Source organism: Peromyscus maniculatus, chromosome 7, assembly GCF_049852395.1.
Source record: "Peromyscus maniculatus bairdii isolate BWxNUB_F1_BW_parent chromosome 7, HU_Pman_BW_mat_3.1, whole genome shotgun sequence".
Lineage (NCBI taxonomy): Eukaryota > Metazoa > Chordata > Mammalia > Rodentia > Cricetidae > Peromyscus > Peromyscus maniculatus.
In genome coordinates, this window is record NC_134858.1 from 25396551 (window position 1) to 25418136 (window position 21586).

Here is a 21586-nt window from a genome sequence, read left to right on the forward strand (position 1 = left end):
ATCTGAGTTCTCTAGCAAAAGCCTGTCACAGATTTTATGCAAAAAGTATAGTATCATTGTTTTTAAAAGCACCTGTTACTACTAGTGCACATCTTCGATTTTACAGTTTTTTTTTTAATTTTCAGAGTACTTATAAATAAATAATAGAACTCCCTAAATATCTGGCAACTGTGGTAAAGATCACTCTAATTCCAGTGCGAATTAATGGATCATGTAAAGTCTCTATTACATCAAAAACAAAACAAAACAAAACAAAACCAGAAGTTTCAGAGCTGGAGAGATGGCTCAGTGGTTAAGAATACTTGCTCTTACAGAAGACCTGTGTTTGGTTCTTAGACATATATCTTGGCTAACAACTACATTTCTCCCAGGTCTAGGGACCTAGTGTTCTCTTCTGACCTGTAGGCACTAGACATACATGTAATGTGTATACATACTTGCATGGGAAAAATTCATACACACAAAATAATAAACAAAAAGAAATCTAGAAATGACATTAAAAATTGAAGCAATATTTTTTTTGGGGGGGGATGCTACCTGCTGTTACAAAGGAAGCAATATTTTTAATTTTCACCATTACCATTGGCAGGACCAGCTAAGCCCATTGCAGTGGTGGACTAACTCCCCTGTGACACATTGCCATTGAGCAAAGTCAGGTAGACCACTGGGGCCATCTCACTTTCCTTCCCCATCAACAGTTTCATCTATCTAATAAATGCCATTCTACATGGTGTGAATCTGTGTTAGATGTTATAATGAAAGGGAATAGACTTATAAAGGGTTGGAATATCCTAATAGAGGCTAAGCAGTATTTCATTGTTCAGCCAGGAATCCATACTCCTATCTCTTTTCTTTTTCTCCATGTTGGTTGTTTTCATGTATGTATGGCTACATCTCTCCTTGTAAGAATCTTTAGGAGACCAAAGGTACTAAAGGGATATAATTTAAATATCTCCTGTTTTAGTTAATCGTATGACCCCATTGCAGTTTCTACTATTATATCCCAATATCCCACATGAAGGAACAGATTCTCAAAGATGCAAAGTAATTTTTTGAGCTCATGCAGCTATGGGGATGAAAAGAAGGTTTAAAATGCATATCTGACTGAATGAGTGTGGCTGCCTGTTCATTGATCGTGTCCCTAAGGAAGAATTTGTAATTAGCATGTAAAATGCTCTGAACCTAATGCTTCTAAAGGGCCTGGTGAGGCACAGATGTGTTACATTTTTCTAAGAAGTGAAACACAGTCTAGGAGACCCCTTATTCCAATTCCACAGTATCCAGCATTGGGAAGGTTTTTTTGGCTTTTATTTTGTTTTGTGTTTCCAACTGGAGTTATCTGGGAAGAAGGAGCCTCATTTGAGGATTTGCTTCCATTGGATTGGTCTTTGGGCAAATCATTAATGCACAAGGGCCCAGTCCACTGAAGGTGGCCTGTTTCTGGGCAGGTGATCCTAGGATGTATAAGAACACAAACTGAGTGAGCCACAAGGAGCAAGATAGTATGCAGCATTCTTCCATGATCTGTTTCATTTATTGTCCTGCTTGAGTTCCTGCCTTGACTTTCCTCAATGATGTTTAGAGTCATGACATAAAGGCAAATAGGTCCTTTTCTCCCAAGCAGCTTTTGATCATGGTCTTTATCACAGCAATGGAAAACCAGGAACTTTAAAGTGTGAACTGAGCAGAGTGAATGGTAATGGAGAGCTGTAGGGCCTAGAGAGAACTGGAGCAGCCTGTCCTATTAGACACTGCAGAATCAATGCCTTTAATGCCACTTCATGGCCCTTTGCAACATGTCTGTAAGCAATGTTCTCTTATCCCAGTAAGGAATGTATAAATTGCCATATGCATCTTATCCAGCATATATGGTAAAAGTTAAACTACAAACCAGAGTCTTAGATATGGGTGGACTAGTTGAGGCCAAATTAGAGATGCCGTTTCTTCTTTTATTGTAGCCCAGAAGAGTGACATTAGTTAGGTATGATAGCAATGGACCATGAGAGTTCCAGTCTGGTGTTGGCTGGCTTAGAGAAGAGGCACATCATACCAGGGTGCATGTTGAGTCATGGAGTATGCAGCAAAGCTCAGAGTGGAAAGAGTGAGATTGGACAAAATAGCCCCCAATATTCATACAACCAGAGTCAAAATGTTTGTCTCAGTGTGTCAGTGTGCCAGCTGCATGAGCAGCAAAATAGTCACACGAGACTAGATGCATTAGTGTAGCAATGTATACAGTTTCCTGGAAAATGAAAAAAAAAATCCAAGAGACTCAAATACTTGCAAGTGCAAGGAAATGCTCACATCTTACAGGATCAAAGAGACAGTAGCCTTATGGAATTGTAACCTGTGCCACCCCTATGGAAAACGTTCTAGTGGTTGCTCAAAAGTTAGATGTAGAGTGCCTATAAGACCTGGAAATTCTACTCTTAGGTTTGCACTTAAAAGAAGTAAAAAATGTGTTTGAACAGAAGCTTGTACACAAAAGTTCATAACATCGTTATTCATAATATCAAAATGGTATAGACAGGTGTGTTTATCCCATGTGTACTCATATAGTGGGCATCATGGAAAGGGACATCATTTGGCCCCCTCAAAGATACAAAGCACCAGCTGTATGCTGGCATATGCCTGCCATACTGCAACAGAAGGCTCAGGAGTCCAAGCCAGTCTCCCTTACATTGTGGGACCCTGTCTCAAAATATTAATGACAAAAAGATAGGAAAGGGCTATGCACACCCGTGTTCCCTGCAACAGGAGTCAACCTGGCAAATGTTAGCTAAGCGAACAGAGCACAGGAGGCAAGATAACATCCTGTCCTAGTTCTGCTTCCTGTTGCTATGGTAAACACTGCAGCCAAAAGCAACTTGAGAAGGACAGGGTTTATTCGGCTTCCATGACTAGTGAGTCCATCCTTGGTGGAAGTCAGGGAAAGGAGCTCAAGCAGGAGAGAGATGGGAACCAACAGAGAGAGCTGCCTTGTACTTTTGGTCTGTGTTTAAACACCTTTCTCATATCTCTCAGGGCCACCTGCCCGGGGTGAAACCATGCACAGTGAGCTGGGCCCTCCTACATCAATCAATCATGAAAATGCCCCACAGACTTGCCCACAGGTCAATATAATGGATGCTGTTCCTTAATTGATGTTCCTTCTTCCCAACTAACCCCAGTTTATGTCAAATTGATTTAAAAAAAGAAACTAGCAAACGTATTATTTCATTTATATGAACAACCTAGGCTTGCTGCCCATCTAGGAAGATGGGAAATAGAAAGTGTTTAAGCTGGGAAGACATAGGACAGAGACGGTGCTAGTGGGAAAGGTATGCATTCTTTTCAAGGTGATGAAAATGCTCTAAAATTGACTATAGCAATGGCCACATGCACTTGTGTATATACCAAGCTTCATTGGACTTGCACATCTTAAATGAATATATTGATGGCCATTGAATTCTGTCTCAATAAATCTGTCCCTTGGGCCTCTTCACAGTCCATTCTATCTTGAGTGTCTCTGTCTGTCTTCTTGTTGCAGGCCTGTGTGCCACCAGCTGATTATGATAATGGCCTGTGCTTGGGTAGCACCTTTCTTTCAAGGATGTCAAGTAGTTTGCAAACACTAATTAAGCCTGTGCTGCCAGCAGAGGGGTAAACATTGTTTTACCATTCACAAACATTCAAGCAATCTTTTTTAACTGCAACTGATTCAACCCATTTCCTCTGGCTGGTTGGCTCTTGAACAGTTTTTTTTTTTTTTAACAGTTCAGGAATTCAAACATACAGCAGTTCGCTATGTGTCTCCCCCACTTGCTGAAGGGCCTCATCTGAATACTTCACGTCACTTAACTCTCCACCACCTCAGGAGGTCGAATTATTGATTCTGACTGTGCTGAGAAGTTGAGATCCAGAAAGATTGCGTGTCATGGAAACTAACTGTGGGAACTCCCACTGAGACACGTGCAGTACAGTGTCAATAGGAAGGTGAACACACAAAGTAGACACTAAGGGGATGAATAAGCATGCTGGGACCACTTTAGGCTATAGCATGGGGACTCCCCAATTCCACCACAGAGCAACTGTGCACATTGGGATTTGTCTTAACTGGACTGTTGTTCTGTTCCTGTGTGGCTAACCTCTGTCTCTGTATATTATTTCACTTTGTAAGGTCTGAGGCTCAAACCCAGGGCTTTGCCTGTCCTAGGCAGGCATTCTCCACCGAGTTACAACCTCAGCCTTGCTTCCCTCCTTTAATGGTTAAAGTTCCAAGCGTATGCATCCAATTATCCAGTGGGGTGTGTGTGTGTGTGTACATGGCATGCACAGAGGCTAGAGAAAGACACTGAGTGCCCTCTATTGCTCTTTCACTTGTTCTTTTGGAGAAGTCTCCAGTAAACCCGGAGTTTGCAGTTTCTATAGCCATCAAGCCCATTACCTTCCTGTCTCCCTGCTCGCATACCCTTCATTCAGTGTTGGGATAACAGGTCCTTGGCTATACACAGCTTTTTATATGGGTGCCCGGGATCTGAATTCAGGCTCTCATGCCTGTATAGCAAGCATTCTTACCCACTAAGCCATTTCCCTAGGCCCGAGTTTGCCAGCCTGAAGTCATGCCACCACACCTGGAAGTAAAGGTACAGGAATAGGAAATGCACTCTAATTTACCTTATCAGAGAAGAAAGACCTTTCAGCATTCCCTGGAGCAAGTGAAGCAAGCTAGAAGATATGAGCATAAATCTGTTCAGCTGGATATTCTTTCTATTGCATCAACTTTAACTCAAGCTTCAGGGTTTTCCAGTTCAGTGCATTTCTTAGTCACCAACAGCTGGCTAGCAATGAAAAGGAAAGAGCCATCCCCTCTACCCAAGCATCTCTGGCCACCATGGGAATGGGGAAGGAAGAACATGGAGGAAATATCACATTCTATAGAGATATTTCCATGAGGTTGTGCAGGCTTCCAGAAGGACTTCATAATCCAGGTCAACAGGACTGATGAGAGACTTCTGAATGAGGGTGTGTATCGTTTGTGTATTGGCTGAGGATCAAAGCTTAGCTTTTTATTGTCATTTTGATTTTTTTTGCTGAGACAGGGCTCCACTCTGTAGCCCAGGCTGGCCTGAAACTCACTGTCATTCATGTCATCTTCAAACTCAAGATAATCCTCTTGCTTTGGCCTCTCAGGTACTAGGATTATGAGTGTGAACCATTATGCCTTGTTCAGTGAACTGATTCTCTGCAGATCATGAGGCTTTCTCTTTCCTGTTAAATATTTACAGAAAGTACAAATAACCATCCCAACCATATATCATTTAAATTAGTTAAGTGGAAGATGTATTATTTTTAATGAAAAGGAGTCTTTTTATAGTAAGAATACCATACACACTGGCAGAGATGATTTCTGTAGAATACCTCCATCAAATTGTCAGTACCTCACCTTGTGCTCATGTCAACTGATTAATTCAGCAACTGTTCTTGGGTATCTTCTATGGGTAGAAGATGTGTGGTGGTATTGTGTTCCCCAAAATATTGTGCACCCTAATAAACTTATCTGGGGTCAGAGACAGAACAGCCGCAATATTAAACATGAGGATAGGCAGTGGTAGCACACGCCTTTAATCCTAGTATTCCAGAGGCAGACAACCATCTGTTCAAGGAGTCAGGCATGGTGACTCACGCCATTAATCCCAAAAAGCGAGCCTTTAATCCCAGGGAGTGGTGGTAGAAAGCAGAAAGGTATATAAGGCGTGAGGACCAGAAACTAGAAGCATTTGGCTGGTTAAGCATTTGGCTGGTTAAGCTTCAGGCTTTCGAGCAGCACAGTTCAGCTGAGAGCCATTGTGATGAGGACACAGAGGCTTCCAGTCTAAGGAAACAAGATCAGCTGAGAAGTTGGCCAGGTGAGGTGGCTGTGGCTTGTTCTGTCTCTCCGATCTTCCAGTGTTCACCTCAATACCTGGCTCAGGTTTGATTTTATTAATAAGAACTTTTTAAGATTCCTACTACAAAGATGCTCCATGCAGAAGGGAAATTGTCCTAGTGGGGAAGCCACACAGTCAGAAGGAGAACATATTATGTGAGAAACTAATAAACACCATGAAGAAAAGTAAAACCTAATGAAGGGCTAGAGAGTAATAAAGCTGCAATGCCTACTATTTTAAATAGCTTGGTCAGGACTAAAAGGTACAAGCTTAGAAGGTACAGTTCAGCTGAGCCAGGAGGTAGAGTCTATCCCTTGGATGGGTGTGAAGACAAGTGTCACACAGTTCTATGGATTGGATTAGGTCAAAGTTTCTGAAAAAAAAAATGGAAAGCTATCTCTAAAAAGAGACATTATAGGGGCTGGAGAAATGGCTCAATGGTTAAAAGCACTTGCTGTTTTTATCTGTCTATCTATCTATCTATCTATCTATCTATCTATCTATCTATCTATCTATCTATCTATCTATCTATCCATCCATCCATCCATCCATCCATCCATCCATCCATCCATCCATCCATCCATCCATCCATCCATCTATCTATCTATCTATCTATCTATCTATCTATCTATCTATCTATCTATCTATCTATCTATCTATCTATTTATGCTGTGGACCTGAGATTAGTTTGCAGCACCTTTATGGCGTCTTACAACTGTCTGCAACTTGAGTTTTAGGGACTCTTATGCCCTCTTCTGGACTCAGTGGGCATTGCATGCATGCCATGCTCCGACACACATGCAGGCAAACACCATGTTCTGTAGGGGTATATAAAATATACATAAAATAAAAGTACATAAGTCTTTTTAAAAGAAAGATATTACACATTGGTTACTCCAAGTCTGGGAAGCAACTGTGATGCCCATTCTAAGCAAACACAACAGGACAGTTAGGGACTGACTTGAGAACAGGTACAAAAAAAGTTCAAGATTGGTTGACATCATCTATCACATATGAGACCAAAAGATTATAAGCAGGATGAAAAACAAAAACAAAAACAAAAACAAAAGATAATTGGGTTGAAGACAAGTGTAACTTTCTTGTCTCCAATTCAGGATGAGTACAATGTACTAGGCATTTGGAAGAACCTAAGAAAAGTGACATACTTGTCCTTTTTTGAACATGTGATTCTGTGTGTACATGAAATTTTTACACCCAGTTTCTAAGATTAAGAAGTGTGAATGTGGTAGAGAAAGATGCCAGGCAGACATATTTCAGGTAAAGTAACAGCATGTGTAGAGGCTCAAGGGCAGCTGATGATTTGTGAGAGTATAAGTAGTTTGGCTTGACAAGAATGCATAAAGCAATGTAGGTAAGAATTGGAAGGTCACGTAGAAGAGACAGGCAATGGCCAAAGATCCTAAACTAAAGAATGTGGGCATTTGCTCTTAATGTCTAGCATGCACTAGGTATAAATGTTTGTTGGCTCTATGAATGTCAGGCTCTGGGCAACAGTGAATATTTATTTATTTGTTTATTTTTACTTTTTATTTAAAATTTTTTTCTTTTCTTTTACATATCAACCCCTATTCCAACTCCCTCCCCTTTTCCTGCTCCCCCTACCTACCCCCATCCCACTCCCATCCCCTCCTCATAGAGGTTGGGTAGTCAACATAGGCTGGCATACCAAGTTAGGGCTGGAACTAACCCCTCCTCCTTGCATCAAGGCTGAGTAAGGCATCCCACCATAGGGAATGGGCTCTAAAAAGCCAGTTCATGAACCTGAGATAAGTCCTGGTCCCATTGCTAGGGGATCCACAAACACATCAAGCCATGCTACTTTCACCCACATTCAGAGGGCCTAGGTCAGTCCCATGCAGGCTCCCCGGCTGTCAGTCCAGGGTCTAGGAGCTCCTACTATCTTGGGTCAGCTCTCTCTATGGTTTTTCCCATCATGATTCTGACCCTCCTTGCTCCTGTAATCCTTCCTCCCTCTCTTCAACTGAACTTCAGGATCTTGGCCAAGTGCTAGGCTGTGGGTCTCTGCATCTGCTTCCATCCGTCACTGGATGTAGGTTCTATGATGACAATTAGGGAAGATACCAATCCAAGTGTAGGGGAAGGCTAGTGATGGGTAGTGGAAACATGAAGGTTCGAGATGGCTATGTTGGGAGAGAGATGGGGAGGGAGAGCAATCGAAGAGATATCTTGACAGAGTGTACCATTTTAAGGGGATAGGGAAAAATCTGCAGAAAAGGAAAACCCCAGGAATTCACAAGATTGTCCCCAGCTAAGACTCATAGCAATGGTGGAGAGGGTGCTTGAACAGTGAATAGTTTTAAGTGGGAAGGTGAAAATATAATCAGACTGATGTCTTACGGATGTTTAATCTAATGGTAAGATGAAGACCTTGTTTGCAGTGGCACAGTATTGGAAACAAGAATAGAAGTCAGGCTCCAAGCTCCAGAAATCCAACTGAGAAGATTAAGCTGGAGCAGGTAGGATCCGTGGGGGAAAGTTTCTTCTTTCTCCTCAATGTTACTCTTGGGTTTGTACAAAAATAGTATGTTGAGAGTATGGCCAAGTTTACCCTATTTATCAAAACTCTTATTGGAGAATATTTTTATTCTTTAAAAATTTTAGATTTATTTATTTTATGTGCATGAGTGGTGGTTTGCCTTCACATATGCATGTGTACCCCATGTGCAAGTCTAGTGCCCTTGGAAGTCATAAGAAGACATGGAATCCCCTGGAATTGGAATTATGGATGGTTGTAAGTCACCATGTGGGAACCAAATCCAGGTTCTCTGCAAGAGCAGCAAGTGCTTTTCAAGCCATCTCCTCTGTCTGTCTTCATTTCTATTCTTGATATAGTTTGTGAAGCCTTACATGTATCCATACACTGAATAACCGGATGCTTTAAAATATGTATTAATAGATTACATTTAGTGTCTCCCCCTGGCTATAAGAGTCAAGGGTGTGAAGACTCTCAGTTTACTCTCTCATTGCTTGCTAGATTCCCAGGGGAGATCAGTGGGAGTTCAGGGACTTTCCAAGAACATTTTTATTATTGCCTCCTGGGGCTACTTCATTGAAGCAGCATGGAGTATCCAGTCACCTCTCTCAACCCATGTAATCCTCAGGGTTCATGTACTTAGGGTTATTTCACTCAGAGCTGTTTCTTTCTTACTGAGACCAAGTCGGAATCTGACAGGTGGTGATTAGTAAAGAAGCTGCTGTCTACACATCAAACCATAGGCTGGAGTTTGCTTCCAGGTAGGCATTTGTCTGCCTTCCATGATTGTCACTAAGGATCAGCCAAGCTTATTGGTGGGAGAGAGTCTTATCTCAATTGTGGGGCAACAGGGTATGTACTTCCCTGTGTTGGAGAGCTTAGAGAATCAGGAGAACCCAGACTGTGGGTGTGGAAGCTTCAGGTGACCCAGGCCCCTTAGGACCACTGGCTTTGATGACTCTTCTTTTCGTTCTTCCAGAGAGCATGGTCTACTGGGTACCAACTTGCCATCTACACTGGTGTGCAAAGAGAAATGAACGTGTCTCCTGCTACAAAATGCCAACAGCTTGTTGGTAAAGAGTGATAAGTAAACAGAGGAGTAAAGCATGGTAAAATAGAGGCGTGTAAATTTCACTTTAATTTCCTGCTAGAGCATTTCTAGGTATATTGTAATACTTTACCAAACCCGTATCAAGAAAAAGTTGTCTTCATTTCTTTTCCTATGCTTCTCCATAAGAGTTAATTGCTTATTTTAGGAAGTCACAAGTACAAGAGCCTATGGGCTGGGCGGCTGACATGAGTGAGTGGGGGGCATGTAGGAGGGGTGGAGAGTGGGTAAATGGAGGAACGCTGTGTTCCAAAGGGGGCAGCTGCTACTCAGAGCAGGCAGATTGCTGCTGGGCATAAATACACAGCCCGTGATGCCAGCTCTTACGGTTTTTCAAGAGAAACTGGATATTATGTGAAATCTCTGATTTTTAAATTCTTACAACTAACTTAAATAATTAAAAAAAAATGCAGTGCCGGTGAAACTCTCACTGGCCAGATTGTCTGGGTAGTAGAAGGATGCTCTCAGAGGCAGATCGGTGCGAGTCCTAAGGAAGAGTGTAAAGACAGGAGCGGAAGTACCTGGAGTTACCCAACAGCTCCCATCACTGAATAATGCCTTTGTTTTGCAGAGACAGAAAGGGAATCTCAAATACTTGTCATTTGCTTTCTTCTCTTTGCTATTGCAAAGCACTTTGCAGCATTTTGAAGAAAACAACACTCAAGTAAACAACACTATTTTCTTTGAAGATGAAATCAATCCCAGAACACACCCTTTGAGGCTCTGAGTACATCTGACCATTTTCTCCACACCCCTTGACACATAAACTAAATGAGCCATTATGCTGTAAATTTGTCTTCAAAGAAACAAGGAGAGAGTCCAAGGACTTGGGCATGATGGTTCCTTGGACAGGGATTGCTTCCATCCAGCCTGCTGGTCCTTATGTATGAAGTCCCTGCCGTCATTCTACCATGTTTCTCTTCCCACACAGCACTGCAGGGATACATGCCTTCTGCGCCTGTTTCTGGACTCAGTGTCATCGACTACATCTGTGTCCAGTCACTACAGCCTAAGGGAGAAAGACACATTTGACCTTGCAGCATTTGAAGTATGGCGTATTTGGCTTTGCTTGGGAAGTACATATGGGCCTGGGTCATGTGAGCATCAGAGAGTCCCTAGGGGATGTGGTATAGAGAGGTGAACTTCCCAGGCCCAGCCCTGCTCCTTTGGCAGGCTATGTTCTCCAGAATCTTCATGGTGCCAGCTGCCCTTTGCTTCCCACCAGCCAATGGCTATAAATACAGTCACATTTCCCACATACTGTATTTATGTTTCAGAAAATGTCTGCGTTGCATACGTAATAGAGGAGATATAATTATAATATTTCAAAACTGGCCAAATTTCATGAAATATAAAATAACAGATGGCACCACACAATATTGGTGCGGTGTGCTTCGTTTCAATCATAACTGGGGCCTGAAAATGTTCCCATTTGGTGCAGGCTGGTGATGAGAGTGTAAGTGTTAAGGGATAGGGTTGGAGTGTCTCTGTTTCTTTATCCTCTCAAAGCTTATTTTGGGGAAAAATGGAGATGAGAAGCTGCCCATGCCTAGGAGCCTCAAGTCCAGCCTTGCTGATTCACTGATTGCATGCACCCCAGTGTCTCCATTAGCTGGATAGTAGAGATGTGACCTATGAACCCAAGTTATGGCTTAGATACTGCCTGCCTGTCCGATATCAATCCTGTTTGCATGTACATTTATCTCCCACGTGATCATCTGTTCACTGAGAGCTCAGCTAAGTTTTTAAGCCTTCAGATAGAGCACAGCAGTTATGCTGGATGTTTCTGGACAGATGTGAGTTATGTTTTGACCCCGAGTTTGACTGCTGTTTTTTTTTCCCTCATCCAAAGCCAATGCGTTTTGTGATATCACTGACCCTCAGCAGTTCCTTGTGAACTGGGGTTTAATGTGAAATCAGACCAGGTGACTCACATGCTACTCTGGAGCTCAACTCCTCTCACACTGAGCAAAACGGTTCACTAATTTGGACAGGCCAACATTTGTGTAAGTGCTCACACAACCCACATTCTACAAGTGGCTCTATTCTCCTCACTCCAGTTGCCTTTTCCATATTACTGAAGACGCTATAACATTCAGCAATACGTTTTCAGACCCTCATGTAGAACAATATAGGCATAAGGAGCCACACATGCCTGTTGGAGACCCTCTTTGCCTGAAGGTGAAGTCTTTCATGATTCAGCCTTTCCTGAGTCAAATGCCTGAAGAAGCAGCCCCAGCTCGTGGAAATAACTGGTGAGTGTTTGCATTTAACCTTCTGATAAGAAATGATTTCCCCAACTCCTGTCCATCACAGGTACTTGAGAATTTGACTATAAGGAAACCATCGATCTTTGGGCAGATCAATTTTAATGGGAGGAGATAATACCTTCGCTTGGTCTGAGGAGGATCTTCTAGTGATAGAAATAGTTCAGAGAATGAAAAGCTCCCTCAAGAGGTAGTAGATGCCCGTGAGTGGAGGAACCCATGGGGCTATATCCAAGCATGCTACACTTGGTGACAGTAGGACACTAGAGACTTGCTTTGCCAAGTGCAGTCAACCAGCTGCAGTAGAAGTCCTTGGAGGCTTGTTAGAAATGTGATTCTGGGCTCCACTGAGATCGAAGGAATCAGTTTGAATTCGGGCAAGATCTCCAAGTGCAGTGTGCACTTTAGAGTCTGGGAATCCCCGTTCTCCAGGACTTCCTCTAATGGGCATGTCTGTCTGAGCGAATTGGGGTTACTAAGTGCGTGTGACTACTTGTGGCCCTCAGCTCTCTCGACTCTGAGGTAGAGAAACTGCACACAAGCAGGGTGAGAGGTGTCTCCCAGGTTCCTCTACTCAGACGTGTTCATAACACAACAGGATTAGAATGCTTTTGTCTTCTCTCCTGTAATCTAGCAAGGGTGCTGAAAAACCACATGAAGTTGTTTCTTTGAACTTTACCATTGAATGGCTCTGTGAAAATGATAACATCATAACTAGATGGTGTAAAGCTTTAAGCCATCATTAGCAATTAAGCTATTAATGTTAATTAGTGCATCAATTTACTATAAGAGAGCAGGGCTTATCATCTTTGTATCCCCACTATTTAACATGTTGCCTGACAAATATGATTATATAATTTTTTTTTTTTTGCTATGTCTATATAGCTTTTTGCAAATAAGGATTTGGGGTGACATTACTAGTCAAGTAAGTTTTTCTGGAAGTAGAATGCCTCAGATTCAGGATAATTCAAGAAACATGTGGGTAGCAAGATTCTACCCAGAAGAATTTTTGAGGATTCTGGAGGCCCAGGGTTCTGGATTTGGTCAGGAAGGGAGGTGGGGTGTGATGGAGCGGCATTGAGCATTCACACTGGTATAGGTTGCCACCTCCTCCATAACACGCATATGGTGAGCTAAGTGAACAGCACAGAGAGTGTCTTAGTTACTGTTCTTCTGTTTCCATTAGATACCCTGACCAAGGCAACTTACAGAAGAAAGTTTATTGGGGGTTTCAGAGGGTGAGTCCATGGCCATTATGGCTAGGGACGTGGTGTTAGCAAGCAGGCAGGCATGGTGCTGGAGTGGTAGCTGAGAGCTTGCTTATGTCTTGATCCCTAAGTTCAAGGCAGAGAAAACTAACAGGGAATGGCATGAACTTTTGAAACCCCAAAGCCCACTTCCAGTAATATACCTCCTCCAAAAAGTCCACATCTCCAAATCAGTCCCAAACAATTCAAACAACTGGGGACCAAGTATTCATACATATGAGGCTATGGGCCATTTTAGTTCAGATCACCACAAAGGGCCACTCCTGCTGTGTGGCTGCTCCCTGTGGACTCCAGGACTTAGATTATGTACCTGGCTAGCTTTACAAGCTTAGGTGTGATATGACAAAATGCCCAAGATTGTACATTCTAGCCAGATTGGTATTCAAAACTAAGCATGTTTCTTCTTAGCCACTTAATATTCTTGAACAAATTACTCAATCTCTTTAATCCTCTTTGTCTTCACCTTTAAAATGATGATAACACTAGCACCAACCCACAGGGCCACAGTTAGGTTGCAATGATAGAACACAGTATGTTTTACTCAATATCTACTGCATATCAAATGATGAGTAAACACTGTGCATTAAAATTGCCACTGCCATTGTGTTCCTATTGTGAGCTTTGCAAGCCACTGAAACCTGCATTTGGACATGAGCATATGTTTAGTATCAGAATTTAACAGGATCTTCTATTACTTTCTAGCACCACCTAAGGATTTCTTCTGCTGCCGCTTCCCTCTCTGCTGTGTGTGTGTGTATGTGTGTGTGTGTGTGTGTGTGTGTTCTTGCTGCAGGATTCACCTGCTCCCGTGCAAATAGTTTCCTGGGAGACTTTTATTTGTACACAGGCATGGTAGATACATGTGCTTATAACAAAGGTTATTTCACTGAAGGTATTTCACGTAACCTTCTCTGCCATACTGATGAATAAATTCTTCACAGCAACACTGAGAAATGAGAAGGAAATTCTGAACAGGAGGCCAAACTCAAACCTTCTCATGTTTAAATAATCTTCTATGAAGGAAAACTAGGTAGGAATCCTAGAGATGAGGGGGACTCCTCCTAAATGTTATTTTTTTTTTAAGTGCTTGGCTTGTTTCACTGGGAGATAGTAAAGGAGTTGTCTCCTTTCATGCTGTTGTCCTGGAGTGCCTTGAAGGAGAGGATTGTAGATCTTGACCTTTCCTAGAAAATAAGAGCTCAGACACATACAAGCAGAAGTCAGCACTTTTGGGTGGGTCACCTGAGTGCATTCATCACTTTTCTCCAAGTCTCTCCTGGTCCAGGCAACCACCATAGACATCATGGGAATTTCATCACCACATTTCTATAGTTTTCCCTGGACTGGGTCTCAAGCAGAAGTACAGTTCTGTAAACAAGCATGACCACGAACATGAGTGAGGATGATGTCCTGTTTGTCACTATTGTCAAACATTTACTGAGTCCCTACTGTGAGATAAGTGCAAATGACTAAATGTCCTGCTCTGGAGAAGTTTGCTAGCTGAGAGTGTATACAGAGAAACATAAAGAAATACAGCTTTTTTTTTCTTTTTTCTTTTCTTTTTTTTAGTATGTGCTCTAACAGGAAATACAGCAGGTGAAGGATATCCCACATCCTGGAAAAGAAGTAGACAACTCTTAATGATCCTTACCAGCAAACCACAACAGCCCAATTCACACTGTATGGCAGAAGTTCAATGGGATGGGCTTCATGGTAAATTTGTCCATTGAATTGGGATGTCCGTTAATGCAGGAGGTTGTGTTTCAACAGTTCTGTGAGTACCATTCCTAGGGATCAGTGATTAGAAGGGAGTGTGGGGTAGGAGAATGGCATTCTCAGGACCCAGCTTTTCCAACCAGCTGCAATGCTGGCATGAAGGCTCCCAGAGACAGAGATCTGGCTTGTTGTCTGGAGAGAGTAGGTACCACCCTGTCTCTTCATAGGTGAGTCTCTTTCTGTACTTCTTCCTTCTTCACTTTACATTTATGTCCCAAGCCACAGAAATCTGGCTTTGATATCCTGATTTTGACTATAGCCTGTAATGCTCTCCCACTGACAGTCATCTCCTGGAAGAACGTTAAAATATATTTTCCTTGGGTTTTGGTGGCTGCCTGTGTTGTCATCCTCTTGGGGACTTTTTCCATGTGGATTTGGTGACAAAGCAGTCTCTTTATCACCCTCCCTCTATCCTTGGTTTCTTCAGAGAGTTCTTTCAGGTTCACTTCTCTGTTCTCTTATTCCTGGGTTCACTTTTTGGGAACTCGTTTCATGAACATTAGTGATAGCTCCCATGACCATTTGATTTAATGGGCATGATTACAGTTTCTCTCCCCACCAAGTCCTGAAGCAGTTGAGAAAAACCAAGTCAAATGGATGTATAACTATGAAGTTTATGAAGGGGAACAGTGGTTCATGTCCAATGTACCCACCAAGAGTGTTTTATTTCATGTCTTTCTTTCTCCCAAATGGCTGTCTTCACTCAGCCACAGGCCAGCTGACCTGTCAGCTGTAGTTGTTGTCTTACTCAGCAGATTGGACCGTCCAGGGAAGCAATCACACATGGACCATTGGAAAAAAAACAACAAGGTAACATGACAGAGAAGAAGAGGGAACAAAGGGGGGGGGGAACAAAAGAATAAATACACATGACTACAGATAATGGAAAACTGCATTAACCCTGCCTAATAGAGAAACAAGGGCTTAGGCATTTCAGACTTCTATCATTTCTCCAGTCAAATGAATCTGTCTTCTTCTTCTCTCTGGAGAAAGTAGGTAGCCACCTTGTCTTTTTCATGGCATGTATTATATAGCATCCCTTTTCTCTCACCCTCTCCATCTCTCCCCATCCCCCCTTTCTCTGTGTGTTTCAGTGGTGCTTAGGATAGTGAAGGCAAGCAGGACAAAATTTTTATTTCAAAACGTTTTCTGAGAAGGGACAGATGTTATTACACAAAGCTAGAGAAATCTGGAGCCAAGTGAAGGCAACTCCCCCCGTTACTACCCACACTGACAAAGCTATCCTTAGTTAAAACTCTTTTCTGAGCCCTAGTTTTATAGATGGAACTTGTTGATTGGATGTCTCAAATGTAATCACCAGCCAGGTTGTCCTGAAGGCACAGCCTAGCACTGAGTTTGTCCTGTGTGTCAGGGACTGTATAGCAGCCCCATGTGAGCTCTAACATCAGACCTTCCTGTTGGCGCTTTGAGGTCGATGATGAGGGTCATGGGTGAAATCAAGTGGTAAAATGAGGATCTGTGGCCAGCCAGCAGCCTGACTCCACATCTGTTAGCTGCAATACTGTGCTGACTTCTCAGCCTAGACCACAGCTGTTCTCTCCAGCTGGGTTGGAACTGAGTGCATCCTTCCTCAGTCACTAACATCATTAGCATCCAGGAATATAACAAGCACTCACGGTGTCAGTTTTTCAAACCCCTCATTGCCACTGAATCCTGAAGACGGTATTAACTGAACCTCTCCAAGCCCATCACCATCATTGAAATCTACAGGCTGAGCTCCTCTCTTTTACCTGGATGACTACAGTGTTCCTCCAGATCCAGTTCACGCCTTCCACACTGTACTGTATCCAGTACCTAGAGTGGTCCTGTGTACCCATAGAGCATCCCATAGAGAGAAGAGCTAATCAGCAGAACCTGCAATGTCTGAGGATCAGGTATCCTTCAACTCCTCTACTGTGTCTGCTGGGCTGGCATGTTTTGTCTCTGGACTGGGTGACCTTATTTCACTTTCTGAAATGGATCATGATCATTTTCTATCAGTGCCATGGCCCTTCAGCACTGGCTCATTCTTTGGGTCTCAGATGGAATCATTCCTTACCAGAGAAGCCTTCTTTATCCCATCAAACCAGGCCAAGCCTCCCATTTCTCATTTCTTATCACAATGCATCTTTATATCTAGGCAGTTGTTACCTTTATGACTTTGGTTGTTTGTCTGATTGGTTACTTAATAGTTGTTTAACTCCCCTAAGACCATAAATTCTGGAAGCCAGAGGCCTCATCTGGTGCTAATCTCTGTTTTATCTCAAGGGCTAAGTTTAGTTCTAGAGAGGTTTAGTAGATGCTAATTGGACATTCCTTCCCACCCCCCAGCCCCCATGTGTATTCATGACATGGGATAAGGGCAGAGGTTGGGAACAACTTGCTATAGGTTTCCACTCCCACCATGGGCTCCTTGTAGGTTGAGCTCAGGTCAATGGGTTTGGTGGAACACACCTTTACCTACTGACAGAGCCATCTTCTCAGCCCTGGATACTATTCCGGTGATGGCAGAGGCTCACACCAGTTGGGCCTTTCTAGGTAGCAGATACTGTTCAGTAGTAAACATGAATTGTCATTGCATTCTAACAACCACAGGAGATAATGACCTTGCTTATCTCGGTCACATAGTGAAGCAACTGAAAAGGAGAGAAGCAAGAACCATACCTGGAGGCACTAAATATCAGAGCTTGATTTTAGATCCAGGCCTGTTTGGGTGTCTCTGATGAGACCCTACCATTTCTGCAGTACCAACACCTGGCCCATTTGTCCAAAATGGCCTAATTTCTATGGTGGCATTTGGAGTGTAATTCTCACTTATTAAGATAAAAGTTTATCTCTGACTGAAGTAGATGCATGTTGTCGTACTTACTTTTTTTTTTTTTTTTTTTTTTTGCTTTGTTTTCATGCATCGGAGAAGACAAAGAGACAATCCGGATAACATGGGGTCAACAACAATCCAGAGCCCTGTTTGAACATTAAGGACCAAGATACAGATCTGGAGCTCAGAAAAAAGAAAGAAAGAAAGAAAAAAAAGCCATCTGAAGTTAGATGGGAAGGCGAGGGGAGCCCTTCTTGTTCCTTCCTCCAAGCCCATGAGGTAGATGAAACACCATAGAGAATAAGTGGAAGGCACTCTGTAGAGTTTACCAGCTCAGCTCTTTGTACAAGGATTTGTATATGCCATTGAAGAATTTTATTCTTTCATTTTTTTTGTCTGCATTCTAGAGCATGGTGTTGGTATCAGACCATACTGCTTCCTTGCCTTGGCTACTACTGAAACTCATTGGCTTGCCCTGAAAGAGGCATAGAAATTATGTCTTCCAGCTGGGCCCTTGATGAACAGATGCCTTTATAGGTCACAGGGGACTTTTGACCTATCCATGTGTCTTTTTACAAGTTATAGGGAACATGAATTAACCTCTAGGGAGGCCAGTATTATCTAAAAATGTGTGTAGAATTTCAATGAAAGCTTTATGATGAGTGTACTTTGATATTCGGATGGATAACCTCAAGCTCTTGCAAAACAAGCTTACTAGGATGGCCGAAAGCTGGGTGGCCAGGTTAGTGTAGCCAACATCATAGAATTTTTATGACATGAGCTCAACTGATGAATAGTTAGATCATTGACGGTAATGCCCCAGGGAAAGAATAGTATGGTTCTCATGGGACTCCTGTTAGCTCACTTGAGGATGGATATCATAAACACTCAAGCTGGGCACTTCCTCCCCCCTCAAAGCAATCCCCATCAGGTAGGTGCTGCCTGTGTGTGCTAATTTAGGCAAATCCATCCGGGGGTATCATCATCACCAAGAGATATAGATTTGGCTTAATAATATATGTTGTAAAAACAAAGTCTGAGAATTCAGCCACCATGGAGACTACCTAAGTGAATGGCAGCCTGAAAACCAAATGCAGGTGGGCCAAATACAGTCTGCCATCGCCCATCTATGGAGAAGTGGACCTACAACACTCTAGGCACCAAGACCAATATGGAAGACCTGCTTGAGCAAAGACTGAATCTGACTTTTGATTTATCTGCTCTAACACTGGGTGGTGGAGATGGAGGTGGGGGAACAATGCTAAAATCAAGACAGGATACAAGAGAGAGAAAATATCTGGTTGTAACATGGACCTTTACAGCTCTGGGCTTTCTGTCTGGTGCTAGACTATGATAGCTGGTTGGCTGGCTACCAGATGGGTTTTGAGACCAGAGTTACCCAGAGCAACAACATTGCAGTTGACTACAGATGAATGGCAGGATAGAGTTTGGTGGCTCCATTTACCAGTAGTAAAAACAAAGCTGGACACTGTTGTCAGCCTCACCTGGATAACATGAAAAAAAATGATACTCCTTTGGAATAACAACCAACTGACCTTGTGTCTGCCTTTCAGGTCAAGTGAATGACTCCAGCCTGATTGACTGAGGTCTCCTCCAGACCCTAAAGCCAAGAATCAACGTGACACCGCTAGCTCTGCTGGTCAGCAAGAGCCACACTCCAGAGGACCACAAACTTGTTCTAGACCGGAATTTCAAGCATAATTGAATATAGTACAATAGTTAATTTTAAGCTATTTTGCCTCACACCTACCTTCAGAATTTAGTGTACCTTTTAATGTTATATTTCAAGGATGGAGGAATTGCTAAGCAATGTTAGGCCTCCAGGTTAAGGATAACTTAGCTCTAAGGCATTAAATTTTCAAAGGTACAGAAGAAATCCAATTCCCCAAATTATCTTTTCACCTATACAGCTGGTGGGGGAGGGAAGTACTTCAAGAGATGCCAGGCATCTTTCATTCTTTTTTATTGGTTGTTTTTTAAATGGCTTCAAGAGAAAGCTGATAGTATATAGGCCCTTCATACATCTGCACTGTGAGCATCAAACATTGGTGACCTAACTCTAATTGCTAAGAAGCTCCAAGCTTGGTAGTTTGTACCACCCATCTGAAAGGAATGTTTTAGAACGATTGCCATGCTGTATTTCTCTTTGACCACATTAGCACCAGTTTTACACCAAAAATAGTCTGGAGGGCGTGGTTAGCTGTTTCTGTTGCACCGTTTTGGGGTGAGAGTGGATGGTGTGACGATGCCAATAGTTTAGGACATAGTTCCTCTTCATGATGTAATGGGTATTTTCCTTCTTTCCTTTTCTTCCTGCCGTTGCATGGGAGTGTAAGACAGCTTCCAGGGTCTATGGCTCCAAGCTGGTATCCACTTGGTGGCAGCACTAGGGATCAGAACTGGACTTCCATTACTTTCTTGCCACTGATTGTTAGCAATCCAATGGGTACATTTTAGAGCCCTCCGTTTTGGATGGAATTAGGTCTCCCCTTTAAATGCTGTAATTAACATAATTCAAAATAAGACTTGAATAGAATATTGAAAAATAAAAAACCCCGAAACAAAACGCTTAAGCCTGGCTCCTGAATCAGTCCAGCTCCCAGACTCACCAATGATCCTTCAGTTTCCCACATCCTCCTGCCGCAATGCCATACACCATGTTGCAACCCAGTTAATAGATCCAGTTCTTTCTAGAGGTGCAACATATGGGACTACCCAATTTGGATTTTCAGCCCAACTAAACTAACTAAACCTCTTGTCTTTACAGAGCCCCCAGTCTCAGGTATTTTGGTATAGCAACTGAAAACAGACAAACACAAATACTCCAGTAGTGTTTTCTTGGATCAAGAAGGCAGAGCAAATGGCAGGTCCAGGGAAGGACAACTATGTATATGAATGAATGTATATGAATGAAGTGGGTCTGATGGGGTTACAAGTAGAGATCATGTGGTTTTTATTCACATAGAGGGAAGAACCAGCTGAAACAGATCTTCTGCTTTTTTCCTATTTTTTTTTTCAGAGAAACTAAAAATCTGGATGAGCAGATGTTTAAATACCGGCAGGATACTCCATCTACAAAATGCTTGTGGACAAAAACCACATGGCACAGGGGCAAATCCATCACTCAGGCTGCCTATTGGCAGCCCTTGGTGCACACGCTATAGACAGACAGACCCCAGCTGTAGACCTTGATTGAAGCTGTAGACCTTGATTGAAGGCCTCTTAAAAGGAAGGTGACTGAAGAGGTTACTCAAGGTACCTGTGGAGACTCCAGTGGTTAAAAAAAAAATCCATGTCACTGCTGCTGTCAAACCTCAGAATGTAGGCACCATGTGGCACCCATATTCCAAATTATGGGTCAAAAGTTGCAGCCAGGGAGAGGCAGGGGCATGGGGACCCCAAAGCACAGCTATACCCTCTGCTCTAAAGTGTCTATGTCTGTATTCCTCATTGCTGACACCACGGGTCCTGACAAAATACTTCATTACCTGAAATCCATCTTAACATGATGCTATGCTGGAAAGGATAGCAGGGAGGAAGCAGGCCACAAGAGTCCTAATTCAGGACTAGTGTTGTTAGGGGGTTCAGATTGGACTGTGATAGCAAATAATTATCAAGGGACATGCAGCAGTGACATCTTGAGGTGTCCTGGGTATGTTGGTGGCAAGGGATGCTTGCAGAGGCTGTTTGTGTGCATATGTGAGTGTGTGTGTATGTGTGTGTGTTTGTGTGTATACTTAGCTACAAGCTCCCCCTGACTGCCTATTTTGGTATTGTGCCACAGTATTAACCATGCTGTTTTCTCCACCCACACATCTCAGTAGGAATATATGCAGTTTGCAATTATTGGTGCCAGGCAACAAGAGCTTCATCTGGAAAGGGTATGAGGGTCAATAAACTGATT

At 42.7% G+C, this 21586-nt stretch overlaps 1 pseudogene; it reads left to right on the forward strand.

Moving 5' to 3' along the window:
* LOC121831040 (non-selective voltage-gated ion channel VDAC1-like) overlaps positions 1-19094 on the forward strand; it is a 45938-nt pseudogene extending 26844 nt beyond the window's left edge.
* Positions 19095-21586: the final 2492 nt, after the last annotated feature.